The sequence below is a fragment of the Ornithorhynchus anatinus genome, chromosome 7, assembly GCF_004115215.2.
Source record: "Ornithorhynchus anatinus isolate Pmale09 chromosome 7, mOrnAna1.pri.v4, whole genome shotgun sequence".
Classification (NCBI taxonomy): Eukaryota; Metazoa; Chordata; class Mammalia; order Monotremata; family Ornithorhynchidae; genus Ornithorhynchus; species Ornithorhynchus anatinus.
In genome coordinates this window covers 74,316,709-74,339,695 of record NC_041734.1, presented here as the reverse complement: position 1 = coordinate 74,339,695, position 22,987 = coordinate 74,316,709, and the positions used below count along the sequence as shown (strand labels likewise).

Sequence of the window (22,987 nt, the reverse complement as noted above, 5' to 3'; positions counted from 1 at the left end):
ACCTCCAGTGGTTGCTCATCAACCTCCACATGAAACAAAAGCTTCTCACTCTAGGCTTCAAGGCTGTCCATCACCTTGCTCCCTTCTACCTCACCTCCCTTCTCTCTTTCTACCGCCCACCCTGTAGGCTCTGTTCCTCTGCTGCCCACCTCCTCCCCGTCAACCTCTGGCCCGTGGTCCTACCGCTATCCTGGAACGCCCTCCCTCCTCACCTCTGCCAAACTAACTCTCTTCCCCACTTCAAAGCCCTACTGAGAGCTCACCTCCTCCAAGAGACCTTCCCACACTGAGCTTCTCCTTTTCCCTCTGCCCCTCTGCTCCCCCTCCACCCTCTGCTCCCTTCTCCTTTCCCCCTTTCACCTCCCCTCAGTTAAGCCCCCCTTTCCCTCTGCTCCTCCCCCTCTCCCTTCCCCTCAGTACTGTGCTCATTTTTATATATTTTTATTACCCTATTTATTTTGTTAATGAGTGGTACATCCCCTTGATTCTATTTATCGTGTTTATGTTGTTTTTGTCCGTGTGTCTCCCCCGATTAGACTGTGTCGTTGGGCAGGGTTCGTCTCTATCTGTTGCCGTATTGTATATTCCAAGCACTTAGTACAGTGCTCTGCACATAGTAAGCGCTCAAATACTATTGAATGAATGAGGGACATGGCCTGTGTCCAACTTGTATCTACCCCAGCACTTGGTACAGTGCCTGGCACATAGTAAGTGCTAACAAATATCTTTTTTTTTTTTTTTTTGAAAAAGGAATCTTATTTACCCATAGACAAGAAGGACAAAATGTAAGTCCTAGCAATCAATCAATCAATCATTCGTATTTATTGAATGCTTACTGTGTGCAGAACACTGTTGTAAGTGTTTGGGAGAGTACAATATAACGGAGTTGGTAATAATAATAATACAGGGGGCAGGTAGGAGAACAAACCCCTCACACCTTGGAGTATGGGGGTGTCGGGGGAGAGCGGTAAAGCCTGACAGGATGGAGATGAAAGCAGCATCTGGAGTCACCTACCTGACTCCCAGGGCCAATAGAATAAAATACCCCCATGTCGTATACCTGTCCAATGCTAAAGAAGGCTTTTCTAGTCATCCCTCTGGTTAGCAAGTTGTATTTGAGCAGCTGGACACTCAGCTGGGTTATCTACATACCGATAAGTGAACCGGGGGACTCGAAATCATAGAGGTCTGAACCGTAAGTGGGTGGTTTTGCGTTTAGGGTGCAGCATTTTGCGTACTTGAAAAAGATTAGTAATTGAATAAGAGCAATTTTACATCAAATGTTTTATGCAGGTATCTAGTGGTACTTTTTTCCACATTCGGTTGTACCGAATACATTTGATTTTGAACTGTCATACCCACATCCATGTGGTGTTTCAAATAGATTACACAGAAAAATTATATCCACAATCCCATAAATAAATAAAACGAATTTCACACGTCCCTGTGCTTTTTGTTCCCGACTCCATTTTCTGGGTTGTTTTTTTAAGAATCTTTGAATCATATGACAGTTATTTTTTCTTTGCTTGTTTTGAATTAGTGCTTATTGCAAACAGTATGTTTATGCATTTTAATTGCTCTGCATGGCAATTGGCAGTGTTCATTTATATTTTTTTTGAATTAAGGCACATGTGCGTAATGATTAAATATGTTCAAATGCACCCAGATCGGCAAGCCTGTGAGGCTAGATAGCAATGAGCCCAGCTGTTTCCTTCAGCCCTCCCCACCACGGGGCTGGACTGACCTCCAGCTATTACCCAAGCGCTTAGTACAGTGCTCTGCGCACAGTAAACGCTCAATAAATACGATTGAATGAATTACCCAATGCATTCAAGGGGATCTCTCTGTAGTCAGTAAAGGGAGAGCAGCTAATTTGGCAAAGTCAGTCAGTCAATCAGTCGTATTGATCGAGCGCTTACTGTGTGCCGACCACTGAACTAAGCACTTCGGAGGGTATAATATAATGTAACAGATACATTCCCTGCCCCAAATTCAGTCGTATTTATTAAGTGCTTACTGTGTAGAGAGGGGGAGATGTTAATAGAAATAAATAAAATTATAGATATGTACATAGTGGTATGTGTACATGAAGTACACAAAGTGAACTACCTTTGAAAGTTCAGAATCACCCAGGCTTGTTCTCCCGTCATCAAATAGCAAAATGAATTTGAGAGAATACTGAAGTGTAAAGATTATTATTATTATTGTACTTGTTACGGGCTTACTATATGCCAGGCACTCTACTAAGTGCGAAGGTGGTTGGATACAAGCAAATTGGATTGAACACAGTCCCTGTCCCAGGTGGAGCTCAGATTCTCAATCCCCATTTTTCAGATGAGGGTACCGGGGCTCAGAGAAGTAAAGCGATTTGCCCAAGGTCACATAGCAGATGAGTGGCAGATTAGGATTGGAACCCATGACCTTCTGATTTCCAGGCTCGTGCCCTATCCATTCCACCATGCTGCTTCTCTATCAAAGATGGATATAATGTATGGAAGATGAACAAAGGACAGCAATCAATTGATCAGTGGTATTTATTGAGCACTTACTGTGTGCAGACCACTGTACTACTAGAGAAGCAACGTGGTACAGTGGAAAGAGCCCAGGCTTGGGAGTCAGAGTTCATGGGTTTGAATCCCGGCTCCGCCGCTTGCCAGCTGTGTGACGTCGGGCAAGTCACTTCACTTCTCTGTGCCTCAGTTACCTCATCTGTAAAATGGGGATTAAAACTGTGAGCCCCACGTGGGACAACCTGATCACCTTGTATCCCCCAGCGCTTAGAACAGTGCTTTGCACATAGTAAGCGCTTCACAAATACCACCATTTTATTTTTATTTTACTATGTGCTGGGGAGAATACAATGCAATGGAATTGGTAGACATGTTCCCTGCCCACAAGGAGCTTACAGTCTAGAGGAGGAGGTTGATATTAAAATAAATTACTGGTCTGTACATATGTGCTAAGTGGCTGAGTGGGGGATGCAATCAGGGGTATAAATTCAAGTGCAAGGGTTTACACAGAAGAGAGAAGGGGTAGGGGAAATGAGGGTTTAGATGGGGTAGGACTCTTGGAGGAGATGTGATTTTAATAAGGTTTTGAAGGTGGGGCTGGGCAGGGACTTTCAGGGCAGAGGGAGGATATGGGCAAAGGGTTATTGGTGAGATAGATGAGATTAAGATACAATGAGTAGGTTGGCATTAGAAGAGCAAAGTGAGCGTTCTGGGTTGTAGTTTGAAATCATCAAGGTGACATAGGAGGAAAGCGATAAGAAATCCCTATTCCCCCTTCTCCTGCCCTCTGCTCTTCCCCCTTCCCCTCCCCGCAGCACTTGTGCATATTTGTCTATATTATTTATTACTCTATTAATTTTGTTAATGATATGTATATATCTGATTCTATTTATCTTGATGATATTGACACCAGACTACTTGTTTTGTTTTGTTCCTCTTTGTTTTGTTGTCTGTCTCCCCCGTTTAGACTGTGAGCCCATTTCTGGGCGGGGATTGTGTCTATCTGTTGCTGAATTGTACATTCTAAGCGCTTAGTACAGTGCTCTGCACATAGTAAGCGCTCAATAAATACGATTGAATGAAGAAATAGAGAGGGAAAGAGAGACAAGGTGGAGACAATGAGAGATGAAAGAAGTTGGGGGGGTGGGAGGCACCCTCCACCCATGCTACCGACACACATAAAATCATACACACACACTCACTCACTCACTCACTCACTCCCCTACCCCCTGCCCCCACCATCTAAGGTCTGCTCCTTCCTCCATCACTGGGGTTGTAGCCGAAGTGGCCACAATGTGACTTATTACCTGGATGTCTCTGATTCGGTTGTTCTGCTCCAATACCGACCATGCCGAAACCTTGCAATAAATGGTGCAAGAAACACACAGGATGGCAGGTGGCTAAGGAGAAGCGACGCGAAGCTGCTTGGCCTACTAGAGCACAGGTCTGAGAGTCAGTAGGACCTGGGTTCTAATCTCAGCTCTACCACTTGTCTGCTGTGTGACCTTGGGCAAGTCACTTCACGTCTCTGTGCTTCATCTGTAAAATGGGGATTAACACTTTGAGCCCCATGCCATGTGGGACAGCGACTGTATCAACCTGATTAGATTGTATCTACCCCAGTGTTTTGTATAATATAATAATAATTATAGTTTTTGTTAAGCACTTACTATGTGCCAAGCACTGTACTAAGAGCTCTGGGATGGATACAAGCCAATCGGATTGGACATAGTCCCTTTTCCACATAGGGCTCACAGTCTTGATCCCCATTTTACAGATGAGGTGACTGACGCACAGAGAATTCATTCATTCAGTAATATTTATTGAGTGCTTACTGTGTGCAGAGCACTGTATTAAATGCTTGGGAAGTACAATACAGCAATAGAGAGAGACAAACCCTGCCCACAGTGAGCTCACGGTCCAGTGTAGGGGGAGACAGACATCAATGCAAGTAATAATGATAATAATGTTGGTATTTGTTAAGTGCTTACTATGTGCAGAGCACTGTTCTAAGCGCTGGGGTAGATACAGGGTCATCAGGTTGTCCCACGTGAGGCTCACAGTTATTCCCCACTTTACAGATGAGGTAACTGAGGCACAGAGAAGTGAAGTGACTTGCCCATAGTCACACAGCTGACAAGTGGCAGAGCCGGGATTCGAACCCATGACCTCTGACTCCAAAGCCCAGGCTCTTTCTGCTGAGCCACGCTGCTTCCCCTAACAGATCCTTGCAGAGGTGGCATTTGAAGATTCTATTTGGACCATGATAGCCACATTACTCTGGAGTTATAGAAGAGCTTTAATCCAGATTTGATTTGGATTTCTGTCTGTAGGAATTATTTATCTGTGGCCCCTGCCTGAAGGAAAAATTGGCCCTCAGTATAGGAAAAGAACAACAGGAAAGTATAGTTCCCCGACAGAATGGTGGTTTCACAGTCTAGTGGACAAGTAAATAGGAATCTGGTTTATTGGATAGACTATAAATCGTATTTGGATGTCTCGGGCAATATTTTAAATCGTTATTGGGTCCCTGTAATATATTTTTCTGATTGCGACTGTGTGTTGGTGGGATGGTTGTTTTTGAAAAAAATGGAAGTAGAACAAATGTGTAGTGCTGGATCATAGTTCAAGGTTTTTTTAATTCAAAAGTTTTATCGAAAGTTAACTAAAAGAGAAAACTCCTACCAAGATGATTTGATTTAAATCAGAATTGAAATCCCAATTTAAGTCGCAAGTCAGAATGTCTCAATGTAGCCATTTTCTACTGAAATCTATCATTTAAAAAAAATATTTGTTAAGCACTTGCTATGTGCCAGGCATTATACTAAGCACTGGGGTAGATACAAGCTAATCAGGTTGGACACAGTCCCTGTCCCATGTGGGACTCACAGTCCTTATCCCCATTTTACAGTTGAGGTAATTGAAGCACAGATAATTTAAGTGACTTGCCGCACAGTAAGCGCTGGATAAACACCACCGATTGGTCGATTGATTGATCGGAGTTTACGAACACCAGAAGCACATGAACATTACCCAGCAGAATGTAATCATGTCATATGGTGTCCACCCGAGTCTCCCTGAAACCTGGATCATTTCTCTCGGAGGACCCATAAACTCCCTTTCCCTCCCTCCCAACAGGGACATGGTGTTCCTTTCTTAGGTTCCCATTAAAGCAGGTGTCGATTCTGGGAGGCAGTACCCGCCGTCCACCCCGGGCCACGTCCTCCCGCGGTCCTGGAACGCCCTCCCTCCTCACCTCCGCCAAACTAATTCTTTTCCCCTCTTCAAATCCCTACTTAAAGCTCACCTCCTCCAAGAGGCCTTCCCACACTGAGCTCCCCTTTTCCCTCTGCTCCCTCTACCCCCCCTTCACCTCTCCGCAGCTAAACCCTCTTCTCCTCCCTTTCTCTCTGCTCCTCCCCCTCTCCCGTCCCATCCCCTCAGCACTGTACTCATCCGCTCAACTGTATGTATCTTCATCACCGTATTTATTTTTAATGAGACGTACATCACCCTGATTCTATTTATTTGCTATTTGTTTTAATGAGCTGTTCTTCCCCTTGACTCTATTTATTGCCACTGTTCTTGACTGTCCGTCTCCCCCGATTAGACCGTAAGCCCGTCAAAGGGCAGGGACTGTCCCTATCTGTTACCGATTTGTACATTCCAAGCACTTAGTACAGTGCTCTGCACATAGTAAGCGCTCAATAAATACTATTGAATGAATGAATGAAAGGACTCAGTGACCAGACTGTGAGCCCCATGTGAGACAGGGACTGTGTCCAACCCTATTTTCTTGTGTCCATCCCAGCCCTTAGTAGAATGCCTGGCACCTAGTAAGTGCTTAACAATTACCACAATTATAATTATTATTATTAAAGTGGGGGGACACTGGGCACATTGAAAATTTTCAACCGCCACTGCCCCCTTGGCAGTGAATCCCAAGGCGGTTGCCTCTCTTGCTTCCCATCTGAAGCTGCCCTTGTCTTTCCTCAAATGTCCAAGGGATATTCAGCGTGGCTCAGTGGAAAGAGCCCGGGCTTGGGACTCAGAGGTCGTGGGTTCGAATCCCGACTCTGCCACTTGTCAGCTGTGTGACTGTGGGCAAGTCACTTCACTTCTCTGTGCCTCAGTGACCTCGTCTGTAAAATGAGGATTAAGACTGTGAGCCTCACGTGGGACAACCTGATTACCCTGTTTCTACCCCAGCGCTTAGAACAGTGCTGTCCACATAGTAAACGCTTAACAAATACCAACATTATTATATTTATTCACGTCCTAAAAGTGACAGTACTCCCAGAGGGATCCTATCCACAAGTGTGTGTTTGAATCCGAAGGCCAATGGATGCAAAATGGATGCATTCGTTCATAGTGGATTCATGGAAACTCTGCTCTTTGCCAAGCTGATGCATTTTCCACTTCTAACTGTTCTGTTCTGTGCCTCTTTCAAACTCAGAGATGAACTTAAGCTTTATTTTTAGAAGGCACACATCATGTTTTCCGATTCATTCTGCAGTTACATCACAAAATGATCAAAGATTATTTTATTAACTAAGCTAATTGAAGGAGATGTTTGTGAAGTCATGGTCTCTCTAAGCCACCAGAATCGATCATTTATAGTCTAATATTTGAGGAGAGTTTTTGACTGGCGGTTGAAAGACCATAAAAATAACTCTCCTCCTACACAACAGGCATTTGTCATTTAAATAAATGATCCAAAACAACAAGCCTATGTGTTTTGGATCATTTTTTTAAATTAATCAGTCTAATTGTCTCCACATCTATTTCACCCCCAAAATGGATTTGTTTAGTCGATCCATATTTTTTATTGAATGTCTGTATTGCTCAGAGCACTGTACTAAGTGCTTGGAAGGGTACAGTAGTAATAGATGTGATGCTTGCCTTGATGGAGCTTACAGTCTAGCAGTGGATTTAATGTAAAGTCCCCAGATGGAACCCACCAGTATTTCTGGATGAGATACGTGTTGCTAGAAATGTAAATCCAGTTTGAAGACTTAAGCAGCGTCATAGCAGTGATCCCTGGAAATATTGAGTGCTGCAGGCTGAGTCCTTCTGGGAAAGTGGTTTCTTTCACAACCTTTTCCCATCTGTAGAGGATCCTTTTGGCATGTCATAATAATAATGATGGTATTTTTTAAATGTTGACTGTGTGCCAAGCACTGTTCTAAGGGCTGGGGTAGGTACAAGCCAATCAGGTTGTCCCATGTGGGGCTCACAGTCTTAATCCGCATTTTACAGATGAGATACCTGAGACACAGAGAAGTGAACCAGCAGGCAAATGGCAGAGGCAGGATTAGAACCCACATCCTCTGATTCCCAAGCCCATGCTCTTTCCATTAATTCATGCTGCTTCATGATGCTGCCATGACACCAGGCCCCTGTATTTCATAGGCTCTGGCAACCTGTTCATAGAACTTGTATCTACCCTTTTTCTTCTTTTTCTTCTTCCTCTTTGTATATCAGTGAAGTCTGTCTCCCCTGCTAGACCGTGAGCTCCTTGAGGGAAGGGATAATGTCTACTAATTCTACTATATTCTTCCAAGCGTTTAGCGTGGCTCAGTGGAAAGAGCCAGGGCTTCATTCAATAGTATTTATTCATTCAATAGTATTTGTTGAGCGCTTACTATGTGCAGAGCACTGTACTAAGTGCTTGGAATGTACAAATCGTTAACAGATAGAGACAGTCCCTGCCCTTTGACGGACTTACAGTCTATTCAGGGGAGACGGACAGACAAGAACAATAGCAATAAATAGAATCAAGGGGATGAACATCTCATTAAAACAATAGCAAATAAATATTGCTCCCAAGCAAATGGCTTGGGAGTCAGAGGTCAGGGGTTCGAATCCCCACTCCACCACTTGTATGCTGTGTGACCTTGGGCAAGTCACTTAACTTCTCTGTTCCTCAGTTACCTCATCTGTAAAAATGGGGATTAAAAAATGTGAGCCCCACATGGGACAACCTGATGACCCTGTATCTACCCCAGCGCTTAGAACAGTGCTCTGCACATAGTAAGCGCTTAACAAGTACCATAGTTATTCATTATTATTACATTGCTCTGACCACAATACGGGCATCATGGATAGAGCACCGGTCTGGGAATCAGAAGGTCACGGGTTCTGATCCCGGCTCTGCCACATGTCTGCTGCTTGACCTTGGGCAAGTTACTTCACTTCTCTGTGCCTCAGTTCCCTCATCTGTAAAATGGGGATTGATACTGTGAGGCTCATGTGAGACAGAGACTATGTCCAACCCAATTTGGTTGTATCCACCCCAGTGCATAGTACAGTGCCTGACACATAGTAAGTGCTTGACAAATGCCATTATTATTATTATTATTATTATTACACTAGGTGAACAGAAAATATTACTAATTGATTGAGGTGTCAACTAACATCGTTGGAGTCACCACAAAACTCAAGGCGTTTTTGCAGCTTAAAACAAACCACTGAGGCTCAGGTCTGTGGAAGTTGTTTAGGACCTAGAGATCATTCTGGAAACCTGCACTGGAACCAGCATAAATAAGTCCGTACAGTAAGTCCATATTATTTGAAATAGCTCTCCTACATTATCAGTAACTATTAGACATAAAGCTGAGTTAAGGCAGCAGATCTTGAAACAGAGGTGGTGATTACATCTTGACCTAAAAGCATATTCTTTCCCTTCCTCGGATACATACTTTCACCTTTCACCTATGCCTAACCACTAGAGTTTTGCTAACGACCCTTTTCAGGGATACTTCGTTCGATTTGGCTCTTCTCTGACTCCTCTTAGTAATAGTAATGATCATTGTAATAATGATGATTATTGTACTTGTTAAGAGTTTGCTATGTGCCAAACACTGTTCTAAGCACTGGGGTAGATACAATTTAATCAGATTGGACAGAGTCCCTGTCCCACATGGGGCTCACACTCTTATTCCCATTATTCAGATGAAGTAACTGAAGCCCAGAGAAGCTAAATTGACTTGCCAGAGGTCACGTACTAGACTTGAGGCAGTACTGGGATTAGAACCCAGGTCTATTCTGACTCCCAGGCTCGTGCTCTGTCCACTAAACCACACTGTTTCTCTTCCAAGTCATGAGACGATTACAATGCTTCAGGGTGAAGTAGTACATCTGTTTCCCCTCTTCACCACTGGTGATTGAGAAATGTTTACCTTAATGGAATGAGGCCAGAAAAGGTCTTGTCTTATGTTGCAGCGTTGTCTCTGACCCATAGCGACTCCCTGGATACATGAATGAATGTATTTGTATTTGTTAAGCGCTTACTATGTGCAGAGCACTGTTCTAAGCACTGGGGAAGATACAGGGTAATCAGGTTGTCCCACGTGAGGCTCACAGTTAATGCCCATTTTACAGATGAGGTCACTGAGGCACAGAGAAGTGAAGTGACTTGCCCACAGTCACACAGCTGACAAGTGGCAGAGCCGGGACACCCCACTCTCTATCTGCAATCGTTTTGGTAGTGTAGCCGTCGAGTTTTCTTGGTAAAAATACAGAAGTGGTTTATCACTGCCTTCTTCTGCGCGGTAAACTTGAGTCTCTGCCCTCGACTCTCTCCCGTGCCGCTGCTGCCCAGCATGGGTGAGTTTCGACATGTAGCAGATTGCCTTCCACTCGATAGCCGTTGCCCAAGCTAGGAATGGAATAGGTATGCCTCTGCTTGACTCTCCCTCCTGCAGTCGAGACTGGTAGAGTACTGGAAACGCTCCAGGTGCAATCCTGAGAAGGGGCCAGAAAAGGTACTACTATATTTCTGTGGGCAAAAAATGCAAGAGGGTCCCTCTCAAAAACTTTCATTTTCATGGATACGGTCTTTCCGTAATCAATGTCACCATCTTCAAAAAGAACATCTTCTATGTTTCAGGTCAGCAACTCATAGCTTAATGGAAAAAGCAGTGGTTTGGGACTCAGAGGATTTGGTTTCTAATCCCGGTCCCACCACTAGTCTGCTCTTTGACCCTGGACAAGCCCTTAAATTTTCTGTGCTTCAGATCCCTCATCTGTAAAATGGGGATTAAGACTGTGAGCCCAACGTGGGACAATCTGATTTACCATGTATCTACCCCAGTGCTTAGAACAGTGCTTGGCACATAGTAATCACTTAAATACCATAAGTATAATTACCATAATTATATTTACCATCCAGATTGCTTTAATCCACATTTAGATTGCTGGTCTACCCCTACTCTCCTGTCAAAATGGGTAATTACCAGCTCCACAGGGTTTAGAAGTGACCACAGTGAAAAGAGCCCGGGCTTGGGAGTCACAGGTCATGGGTTCTAATCCCAGCTCCGCCACTTGTCAGCCGTGTGACTTTGGGCAAGTCACTTAACTTCTCTGGGCCTCAGTTACCTCATATGTAAAATGGGGATGAAGCCTGTGAGCCCCATGAGGGACAATCTGATCACCTTGTATCCCCCCAGCGCTTAGAACAGTGCCTTGCACATAGTAAGCGCTTAACAAATACGAACATTATTATTATTATTATATTTGTCTAAGGCATCAGGGGACTATTTTGAAAATATACTATTTTCACCTGACTTTTGCAACTCTGTGTATTGCGCTTTTTCCATCTGCCCCTTACCATACTGTCATTGACTTCTGCTCCCTACTGCCATCACCCCCAAAGTCACTTTCTCCCAGCCCCAGTTAAGTCCACCAAGAGTGAGAAACTAAAGAGAAGCACTTTCCAATTAAATTGATATAGTGGAAGGGCTCCACAACCTCATATGAGCACCATGCTAGGGTAGCACCGTAGATCCAAATTTGAAAGCATCAATAAGCCTCTTGTTTTCTGGGGCTGATGCAACTGTAGTGCATTCTTCACTTGATGGGATTTCCAGAATATAAAATGGTGTTAATTAACTTCAATAAAATACTGGGAGAAAAAACCTTGACCTCTGATCCACTGACACTCATCCGTTAGGGCCTATTTTCCTGTAGACATGCCCTGTTAATGGAGGTGGATGGAGCAGTTTGAGGAGAGGAGGGATGTAGAGAGGGCTTAATGAACAGTCAAATGTCAACAGCAGAACAAATACCCAAGACAGGAACAGATAATTGGAGAGAGTTGTTGGGTTTTTTTTAAGAATCTACTCACCCCCTACTCCCACTCACTGCCACTGAACAGGTGGGTGAAGCCCCAGAGCTCAAGTGTCTGGAGCTCGTGTTAATGGATAAACTTCCTCCTTTCCATCCTCGCTTCCTGGTCTCTCAGAAAGATTTGGATCCATTTCCTACTGCCAACAGGATAAAATTGGTATCCTATCCCGTTCAGTTTATTCTTTGCAACAAGTTACCCGAGGGGCTCTTACTCTAATGGGTCTCTGATTCTCCCCACCCCCACCCTTTAATGTTTTCTCCCGTGGATGGCCTGGGGGAGTCTTGGAAGGGTATTGGAAATAAAAGTATAAACAAGGATTTGGGTTGGTAGTATTCCTTAGAAAGAGTGGTTTTAATTCAAAATGTACAATTCAAGTGTTTATAAACTCAGAAGCTCTAAGTTCAAATATGTATTTCCTTGCTAATCAGCGCTACTTACTGAGCACTTCCCGTCTACTAGGCACGGTACTAAATTCTTGGGTGAGTTCACTAGAATAAGGCACTCGTTCCCTGCCCTCAAATACATTTTGTAGCTTAATGATCTGAAATGAAGACTTTGCATTTGTTTTAGAATGTAAAGCATGATTGAGGGGGCAGAACTTGGTACTGAATATACAGAATAATCCTCCCCCTGTAGACTGAAAATTACTCCGGGTGGGGGTCCTGTCTACAACTCTACAGTATTGTACTTTCCCAAGTGCTTAGTACACTGCTGTGCACATATTTAGTGCTCAATAAATACCGTTGATTGATTGATTTCTGAGCCCTGGAGACATAAACTATTGAACAATGGCAAACATTGAACAGTCACATAAAGACCAGTCAGCCCCATTGATACCATGTGTTAGCCACAAGTTTTCTTTCTTGCCAACAAAAAGCAAAATTTGAGATAGTCTGAACCTTTAGGAACAGTTAAATAAATCAAATCTTACTTAGCAAGCATTAATAATCTCTTTTGTATTAGCACAATCAGTGCTCGACACAAAAAGCTACACACTTGAAGATTTTATGTTATAATGAGAAAGTTCCTCACCCTCTCAGTTTTTTTTCTATGCAAGCTCTCTTTGTCTTTTCAGACAAATCTCTCTAAGAAAAGTGCTCCAGTGTGATCATTCAATAGGTTGAGAATATAAATAATAGAAGATTATATGAATTCTAAGAAAAAGAGAGGGTTAATGCTAGGTGTTCTTTATGTTAAATTCCACACAAATATGGTTTCAGCTTTGATCCTATCTGGACTGTTTTTTTTGTCACTCAGCTAATTAATTCAGTGTGTTGGAGAAAAGATGCTAATTTGGGCATCAAAGAAGTGATAATTTTTTGTGTGTGTTTAATCAGAATTATAAAGATAAGTCTTATTCCCCCGAGACCAGATCTGGGAGTTCAATTATTTTATTCTTGTTCTCTTCAGTTAAATGACATAGAAAATGTGCCTCTTTTTCTCAGAATTGAGGGTTCTAGCAGAAACACCCAATATCACTATCCAAAACTGCATTTTTTCTCATTCTGTTTTGCTACACAATTCCAAAAACACCACCACACCACCTCTGGTTTGTTCTTTTTGAAATGGCACTCTACCTAAGTAGTGTGTGTGGTTAGTCTGTTTTGCAACAGCTGACTCTTGAAGGGTAATTGAATTTGTAAGCCAAATTTACCATTTTATTTAGAGAATGCAAGATGAGGTTTACAGATGCAGCATGACTTCATGACTTGTCAATTCATCCTCCCTGGATTCCTTTGACAGTGGCCAGGTCGGTATTTCCTGTTCCATGGGGCCCTCTGCGATTATCCCACCTGCCCCGCAACTGGAAACCCCAGCGGAGTTTCCTGCTGGGAACCTGTTTCCTTCTGCAGGATGGATGTTTCTCACCGCGGCTTTTGAAATGGACGGGGGAGGCCGAGCAGGGGAAGAGGAAGGTGTTTGGAGAAGCGCTCCCAGTCAGCAGAAAAACATTTTGGAGCGAGGTGTGGTCGTTATCCGTGAGGAACCATACCCCTTTGGATTTGGGGATAGCGTGAGGAGGGTTGGCAGGGCAAGACTGAGACGGAAGTCTCTGTCGACCCTTCCCGGATAGGTTCAGGGGTATTAAAACAATTCTGCAGAGAGATTTATTGGAACTAATGGCTTGGAGTGAGTGTATCTGTTCTTGGGTTTCAGTTACTGAGGCTTGCTTCCTGTTCTGTTTCAGGAAAGTCTAAAGTTATATTAAAAAAATCCACCATAGTTTTCATTTCTTGCCAATAAGTAAACATTTCATAAACACCCTTTTAACTACTAATAAGGCACCAAAATGTAAAAGATCTATTTCATTAATGCTCCATTTAGCAGAAATGTAAATTGAATTTGGTTTGTTCCTGTCTGACTCACTAAGGATCTTTCCTACAATGTTTAATACCTTGTAAAAGAGAGTGTATGAAAGTAATTAATCAAAGTGCAGTTTTATTCCTGGGGAGTATTTCGTCTGTGAAGCTGAGTGATAAAATAACTTAAAACACACCATGTTGGTGGCAGTAATAAGCTTTTTATAGTCCCGGTGTGGGCCTGAAAAATCATACCTTATTAGTATCTTCATCTTTCTTGCTTACTCACTCTTATTTTAATTTAACTTTAATTTCTTTCTCTCTGCCCTTGAATTTCTTGTCTTTCATAAAGGGTTTTCTCTCTGATCATTTGTGAGCACCCATTGCTCATGCCACATAATGAGTAGCAAAAGGTCTATGACTATTTACCCTCCTATGTGGTTTAGAGCCCATTTTTCCAAATTTTAAAATCAGACCTGGTGAAATTAAGGCTGATCATGTTGTTTGTGTATGTAGTTTATTTTTTTTTGTTTATGTGCTGTAAAGAATGATTGTTTCATTTACTCAGAATACTTACTAATTCCATTCTCTTAGCCATTTCCCCAATATGAGGAAAGCAAATTAGCTTAAGAATTCCCAGTTGCCAAATTTAGCGAGGAAGCTGCTTAGGACTCTGCCCAGCAGATGTTTCATCCACTTAGTCAGAAATCTTGGGATTTTATAGGACCTCTCTGCTTTTTAATCCTAAAAGCAAACATCAACACATTTGAGATCTGAAGATTCCTTACTCAGCACTGAATTGAAAAGTTGCCATGGCCACAGAATGAAGAATTGCTGGTGGGTTAAAGACGCTTAACCCAAGAATGAGAGAAACTGGAAGAAAAAGTGTGACTGCTTGAGTTTTGGGAAAAAGGTTTGACCTACAAATAAGTGAGGCCTACGAAGTAGAGATATCTTATGATAGAGTCCTTTACAAAAGTTCTCCCCACATTCGAAATCATCCCCAGGAGAAACACTATGCCCTAGAGGATAGGGCCTGGACCTGGGAGTCAGAGGGACTTGGGTTCTAATTATGGCTCTGCCACTTGCCTGCTGTGTGAGAACTTGGGCAAGTCACTTCATTTCTCTGAGCCTCAGTTATCACATTTGAAAATGGGGATTAAGACTGTGAGCTGCATGCCATGTGGGACAGCGACTGCGTCCAACCTGATTAGCTTGTATCTACCCCAGTATTTAGTACAGTAACTGGCACATAATAAGTGCTTAACAAGTACCATTAAAAAAAAATCATGCCAAAATTGAAACTTCAAGAAAATCAGATTTTAGGGTATGACCATTTGACTCTGTTAAAAGTGATTCCTTAGATTTTAATAGCATTAACCATTCAAACATTTTGTTTTTCTTCAGTCATTAAACAATAATTTGGGTAAGGGAGAATGTATTCAAACAGTGAAATTTTTTTCGAGTGCTTGGGCTTGATGATTCAGTTCCTTTTTGCCTTCTGAAGACCAGTCCTTTTAAAAAAAAAAAAAAAAACTGTCCAAATTGATATGCAAGAATAGTGGGCCTCTGGCATTCTCAGTCCTGCCCTTCCAGTGCCAAAAGCTTGCTCTCAGTTTTACGGTATTCTGCTTCTTAGACTGGACACTGTAGCATTCACAGCCAAATTTTACAAAACTATCATTTTTCCCCCTGCTACCTTTAGTGCCCTGGTACATTTAAAGAGTGACTTATGGGCACTAGATGAACGGATTTAATTTTGTGCAGTGGGAAAAAGGTTTCATATTAAGTAGCAGATGTATCCACATTTAGAAGATGGCAGTTGTATTCTCTAAATTGTTTCATAATTTTTCGCTTAGTAATGTTTCTGTGCCGAATGTCCATTTAGGAAAATTTTGCTCCATATGTAATAATAATAAAAATAAATCTGGTACTTATTAAGCTCTTCTTATGTGCCAAGCACCGTTCTAAGTGCTGGGATTGATCCAAGTTAATCAGGTTGGACATCGTCCCCATCCTGCATGGGGCTCACAGTCTCAATCCCCATTTTACATATGAGGTAACTGAGGCCCAGAGAAATAAAATGACTGCTTCTCATTGAGGTAGATCATTGAGTGATTGATTTAAGATGAATATTCTCATTAATAGTTCAGTCTATCCCTGACATTTATGAGTGGTTATAGTGCAGAGCATTACTCTAAGCTTTCGAGAGAGTGCTGCAGTACAACAGAGTTGGTAGACACACTCCCCATCCACAATTACCTTTACCTTTCTAAATCAATGCCATTGTAAACTTGTATCCACTAAACCGTGCTGCTTCTCTTGGAGGAAATGCTATGTCATCCTGGTATTTTAGAACTCAAGTGGCTGGACTTCTTGCACATGTTTCTGTTGAAAAAGCTAAGTCTCTGAGCTGATCTTGCTTCTAACAAGAATCAACTCCAAGAAATAGAGTTGCCACGTACGACTGTCCAGTACACTGGGCAGGGAGTCTCATGTGACACACTGCCCGGTACACAGCGTAGTGTGTGGGTGACGCAAGAACCATTTTTCCAAAGAAAATGTGTTTGTAGAACCCTGCCACTTGCTCCAAACACTTGGTGTTCAGTTCTGAGTCAGTGTGAAGTTTGGTGCAGTTTTGCAGAGTGAGGCTAGGGAAATTACACACACCTCCCTCCCCCACCACACACACGTGCAAAAAAAGTGCCTGGCAAAGTTAAGGAGCAGAGTGAAAAGATGGGCCTTCATTTGAATGTCAAGAAAACAAAGATCTTGACAACTGGAATTTTTTGACACATTTATAGCAAATGGGGAGAAGATTGAAATAGTTGACAATTTTTCTCTCCTGAGATCGATAATCAATAATAAAGGAACTAGCGGTCAGGAAATACGCCAAAGATTAATGTTAGGAAGACTTGCTATGAAGAGCCTGGAAAAAGTCATGAAATGTGCTGATGTAACTACTGCCATAAAAATACAAATTTTCAATTCTGTGGTGTTTCCAGTGACGATGTATGGATCTGAAAGCCGGACAGAGAAAAAGCAGGATAGAAAGACCATTCATTCTTTTGAAATGTGGGGTTGGAAAAGGCTTTTGCAATTACCATGGACTGCCTGAAAAACAAACAAATGGGTTTTGGAACAAATTGAGCCAAAGTGGTCTTTGGAAGACCAAATGACTTGACTTAGATTAACAGATTTTAGACACATCCTCAGGAGGACTAATTCTCTGGAGAAGACACTAATGCTAGGAAAAGTCCAGGGAAAATGTGAAAGAGGCAGGCCAGCAGCTAGATAGAAAGAAACCATAGCAATGATAATGGAAGAACGGTTAGCAAGGTTATAGATCGTGGCATAAGACAGGTCGTTCTGGAGAAAATCTATCCATAGAGCACATAATAATAATAATCATTTTTTCAGAAGCACACAGAGGTTAGGCCAGCTGAGAAATGGACTCTTGTTTGTAAAACTGGAAGACTAGCCGCTCTAATTGAGCAGGGGGAAGACCAAGAGGAGGGGAAAAGCCACATATTCACAAATGGAAAAGATATTTAGTAGAAGAAAGTGCCCCTCCCACCGCCCCCAACATACACACAGACACTCACTGACTCTCTCTTCTCAGGTCTCTGACCCCAGAATCTGCTCTTCTGGAAACAGAAGTAATCTGTGCTCTTAGCATTTAAAAATAGAATAGGGAAAATGGAAGGAAGTCATAACATCTCTGTTGTAACATTTGGTTATTCCAGTTAAATAGTTTTAGAAATATAAGCTCCTAGGGAACATGTGCACCAGAGGTGAGGGGGTCAAGCCATTCTAGCTGAAATTAGTGCCCTTGCCAGCAATCACACTCTACTTCTTTCCCTGCCTCCAGGTTCAAGTCAAAAGAAGCAGCGTGATGTAGTGGAAAGAGCACGGGCCAGGGAGTCAGAGGACCTGTGTTCAAATCCCAGCTCTGCTGCTTGTCCTCTGAGTGACCTTGGTCCAGTCACTTAACTGCTCAATGCCTCAGTGACCTCATCTGTACAACGGGGATTAAGACGTTGAGCACCATGTGGGACAGGGATTGGGTCCAACCTGATTATCTTGTATCTACCCCAGCGTTTAGTATAGTGTCTGGCACCTAGTAAACACTCAGATATCATTTAGAAAATTTCCCAAACTGCATTCATTCAATAGTATTTCAACAGTACTTATTGAGCGCTTACTGTGTGCAAACACCAGTCAGAGGGCCCTGAACCCAGAAGTGACTACGGCAGCCTCCGAGGCTCCCAGAGGTTGATTCTGGCAGTGAATGGGTTGTGCTTTTGGTGGTTCCACCTGATGAATATGGCACTCTCTGGGAGCCCAGCTGATTTCTCCTTCCTTCCTCCCACCCCTTTCTCCCATCAAGAATCGGCCCAGCCACTCTTTGTGCTTGTCGATTCCTAGTAGAAAAGGGTTGTTAGAAATTTCGAAAAAAGAGTGAATTTGCTCTTTACTAGAGTTACAGTTTCAGAGTGTAACTGCTGGGAGGGACAATTCCATAACTGTCTGAGTTACTCTGCAAAGCATCAATTTAATACGAAGATTATGTTATATGCACATATGTGAGACATGGACTAGCCGGCGATTAGCAGAAATATATCTTTGAAATTTGGATAGTTTTGTTCACCGGTTCCTCCTCTGTGCCTAATCCTCTTATGCCAGCGTTCCCTAAGGTACTATTTTGAGTCCTCGACTCTTCTCGCTTTACACGCAGTCTCTCCGAAACTCATCTGATGAGGTGGCTTTACCTCCAAGCAAATTACTCCCAAGTATATCACTCTAGCCCTGACCTCTCACCTGACCGGCAATCCCACATCTCCTCTTGCCTCCAGGATATCTCCACTTGGGTGTCCTGCTGGGTCTTCAAAGTCAACATGTCTAAAACAGAATACCTCGTCTTTTAATAATAATAATAACCATGTCGGTATTTAAGCGCTTACTGTGTGCAGAACACTGTTCTAAGGGCTGGGGTAGATACAGGGTAGTCAGGTTGTCCCATGTGAGGCTCACAGTCTTCATCTCCATTTTACAGATGAGGTAGCTGAGGCACAGAGAAGCTAAGTGACTTGCCCACAATCACACAGCTGACAAGTGGCAGAGCTGAAATCGAACCCATGATCTCTGACTCCCAAGCCTGAGCTCTTTTCGCTGAGCCACGCTGCTTTTCCCTAAGCCCGTTGCTCCCCGTAACTTTCAGATCTAAAGAGAAACAGCTTGACCTAGTGGAAAGAGCATGGGCCTTGAGAATCAGAGGACCTGGCTTCTAATCCCAGATCTGCCACTTGCCTGCTGTTTGATCCTGGGAAAGTCACTTACCTTCTCTGGGAGCCTCAGATTTCCTCATCTGTAAAATGGGGATACAATACCCGTTCTATCTGTCCTCTAGACTGTAAACCCCATATGAGACAGGGACCGCATCTGACCTGATTAACTAGACAGTGAGCTCGTTGTGGGCCGGGAATGTGTTTGATGTTATACTGTACTCTCCCAAGCGCTTAGTATAGTGCTTTGCACTGTGAGCCCGTTGTGGGCAGGGCTTGTCTCTCTTTGTTGCTGAATTGTATTTTCCAAGAGCTTAATACAGTGCTCTGCACAAAGTAAGTGCTCAATAAATATGATTGAATGAATAGTAAGTGCTCAATTAATACAATGATAATAATAATAATAAACCTGTATCTACCGCAGGGCTTAGTAGAGTGCTTGGCACAAAGTAAGCACTTAACAAATACCATGATGATGATAATAACTGTTATGATTATCTCAGTCAACAATGCCATCATTCTTTTTAACCCAGAAGCCCACACTCTTGGTGTCATCAATCAATCATATTTATTGAGCACTTGCTGTGTGCAGAGTAGTGTACTGAGAACTTGGGAAAGTACAACAGAGTTGGTAAAGCCATTCCTTACCAACCTTGACTCTTCTCTTTCGTTCATTTCTCACATTCTTGGTAGTTTTCCTTCACTACTTTTTCTAAATCCACCCCTTCCTCACCGGTTCTGGTTTGGCCTCAGCTAAACTATCAGCTTCCTTGCTGGTCTCCCAATCCCAAGCCTCTCTCCCCTTTCAATCATTCATTCATTTATTCAATAGTATTTATTGAGCGCTTACTATGTGCAGAGCACTATACTAAGCACTTGGAATGTACAATTCAGCAACAGATAGAGACAATCCCTGCCCAGTGACGGGCTCACAGTCTAATCGGGGGAGAGCAAAACAGAACGAAACAAAAAGCAAGACAACATTATCATGATAAGTAGAATCAAGGGGATGTACACCTCATTAACAAAATAAATAGGGTAATAAATATGTACAAATGAGTATAGTGCTCGGGGGAGGAGCAGAGGGAAAGGAGGCTCAGCTGAGGGGAGGTGAAAGGGGAAGGGGGAGGAGCAGAGGATGGAAGAATCATTCAATCATATTTACTGAGCCCTTACTGTGTGCAGAGCACTGTATTAAGCATTTGGAAAGTATCATACAGCAAGAAACAGAGACAGTCCCTGCCCACAACAGGTTTACAGTCTCATGCTGCTGCAAGGATCCACTTCCTGAAACATCCCTCTGTCCACATCTCACCTCTCCTCAAAATCTCCACTGGATCACTGTTTCACTTTACATCAGACAAATATTCCACATCGTAAAGGCTCTTCACCATCTGGCCCTCCTTTACCTATCTGCACTCTTCACCCGTTATTCCCCATCTCTCCGTCTTCAAACCTCCAAGGCCAACCTTCTAACTGTCCAGTGCCTTAATCCCCTCACTCTTCTGGCCCACCGTCTTGGAGCCCCCTCCCTCTCCACATCAGACAGATTGCACAGCTCTTCCCACGTTGAAATGCCTCCTTAAATTCCATGTCCACCAGCAAGCTTTTCCTGATTAATTTCCCAACACCCGAACCATATCATCTATTCAGCCAACTCTAGCACTATGAATTTATTTCCATCCTCCTTAATATTCATATATTTCTGCTCAGTGTATTTATTTTGACTATTCTAGTAAATATCTTTATGTGTGTCTCCCTTGTTGGGATGTAAACTCTTTATTGTGAGTAGGAAATGTCACTATGTTATTCTGAATTTCCCAAGCACCTAGTAATGCAGGACACCACATTTAATGAGTAGCCAAAAAATGTCATTGCTTCATTGTTATTCCTCCTCCTGCTACTACTACTATTATTATTACTTCAAGTGATCCTAGTTGAAATGTACATCGCCTTAATTCTATTTATTTGCTATCGTTTTCATGAGATGTTCATCCCCTTGATTCTATTTATCGCTATTGTTCTTGTCTGTCCGTCTCCCCCGATTAGACCGTAAACCCGTCAAAGGGCAGGGACTGTCTCTATCTGTTACCGATTTGTCCATTCCAAGAGCTTAGTACAGTGCTCTGCACATAGTAAGCGCTCAGTAAATACTATTGAATGAATGAATTTTAAAGAAAATTGGAGCAGGGTTCCAGTAGATAACTAGTTTAATTCCCAGCTGTGCAAAATGTAATATACCTCCCTCATGCAATTGGTTCCTCAAAGTAAAATCTGGAAGGAAATGATTGAGATCGAAACTAATTGTCTTAGTTTACGAGTGCCCGATTTTCTCAACTCCACAGTTACTCTTTTTTTTTTTTAATCATGAACCCGGGCCTGAGTTGAAAAATGTCAAGTCCACATCCTAGCAAAGCCATCTAGAAGCTCAGTTTTCTGACGGAGAAGCACACTATGCAAAATTGCAGCTAATGAAGTCATCGTAGCAGCAAGATCTATGGCGTGTACTGGCTGCATCGATGGCTTTGCCAATATGTGCATTATAATCTTAGCCTGAAATACATTGTACTTTATAGGATTACCAGGATACGTTATAAAATTCATCCTTACTCCACTCTGCTGCCCAGATCATTTTTCTAAAAAAAATGTGCAGTCCACGTCTCCTCACTCAAGAGCCTCAGTGGCTGCCCATCCACCCCTACGTCAAACAGAACCTCCTTCCATTGGCTTTAAAGCACTCAATCAGCTCACCGCCTCCTACCTTACCTCACTGATTTCCAACTATAACCCAGTCCACAAGCTTCGCTTCTCTAATTCCAATTTACCATACCTCGAGCTCAACAATCCAACGCTAAATCCTGTCGATTCCATCTTCACACACTTGCTAAAATCTGCCCTTTTCTCTCCATCCAAACTGTTACTTGTTCATATGGTCACGAGAAGTAGCGTGGCTCAGGGGAAAGTGTCCGGGCTTGGGAGTCAGAGGTCATGGGTTTGAATGCCAGCTCTGCCACTTAGCTGTGTGACTGTGGGCAAGTCACCTAACTTCTCTGGGCCTCAGTGATCTCATCTGTAAAATGGGGATTAAGACTGTGAGCCTCACCTTGGACAACCCGATCACCCTCTGTCTTCCCCAGCGCTTAGAACAGTGCTCTGCATATAGTAAGCACTTAACAAATGCCAACATTATCCTGTCCCACCTCGATTACTGTATCAGCCTCTTTGCCGACCTCCCAGCCTCCTGTCTCTCCCACTCCGGCCCATACTTCAGTCTGCTGCCCAGATTAGAGAAGCAGCGTGGCTCAGTGGAAAGAGCACGGGCTTTGGAGTCAGAGGTCATGGGTTGGAATCCCGGCTCGGCCACTTGTCAGCTGTGTGACTTTGGGCAAGTCACTTCACTTCTCGGTGCCTCAGTTCCCTCATCTGTAAAATGGGGATTAAGACTGTGAGCCCCACGTGGGACAACCTGATTCCCCTGTGTCTACCCCAGCGCTTAGAACAGTGCTTGGCACATAGTAAGCGCTTAACAAATACCACCATTATTATTATTATTACAAAAACATTCAGGGCACGTTTACCCACTCCTCAAGAACCTCCAGTGGTTGCCCATCTGCCTCCACATCCAACAAAAACTCCTCTCCATTAGATTCAAAGCACTCAATCATCTTACCTCCTCCTACCTCACTACTCTCCTACTATAAACCAGCCTGCACACTTCACTCTTCTAACGCTAACCTTCTCACTGTACCTCGATCCACTCTG

At 43.0% G+C, this 22,987-nt stretch overlaps 1 protein-coding gene and 1 non-coding gene across 2 annotated transcripts in view; one reads left to right on the top strand and one right to left on the bottom strand.

Moving 5' to 3' along the window:
* PARD3B (par-3 family cell polarity regulator beta) overlaps nt 1-22,987 on the top strand; it is a 933,574-nt gene that overhangs the window by 670,970 nt on the left and 239,617 nt on the right.
* On the bottom strand, nt 10,129-10,266 carry LOC114813543. Its single transcript, XR_003761260.1, has one exon. It is a non-coding gene; the product is annotated as a small nucleolar RNA SNORA7 (small nucleolar RNA).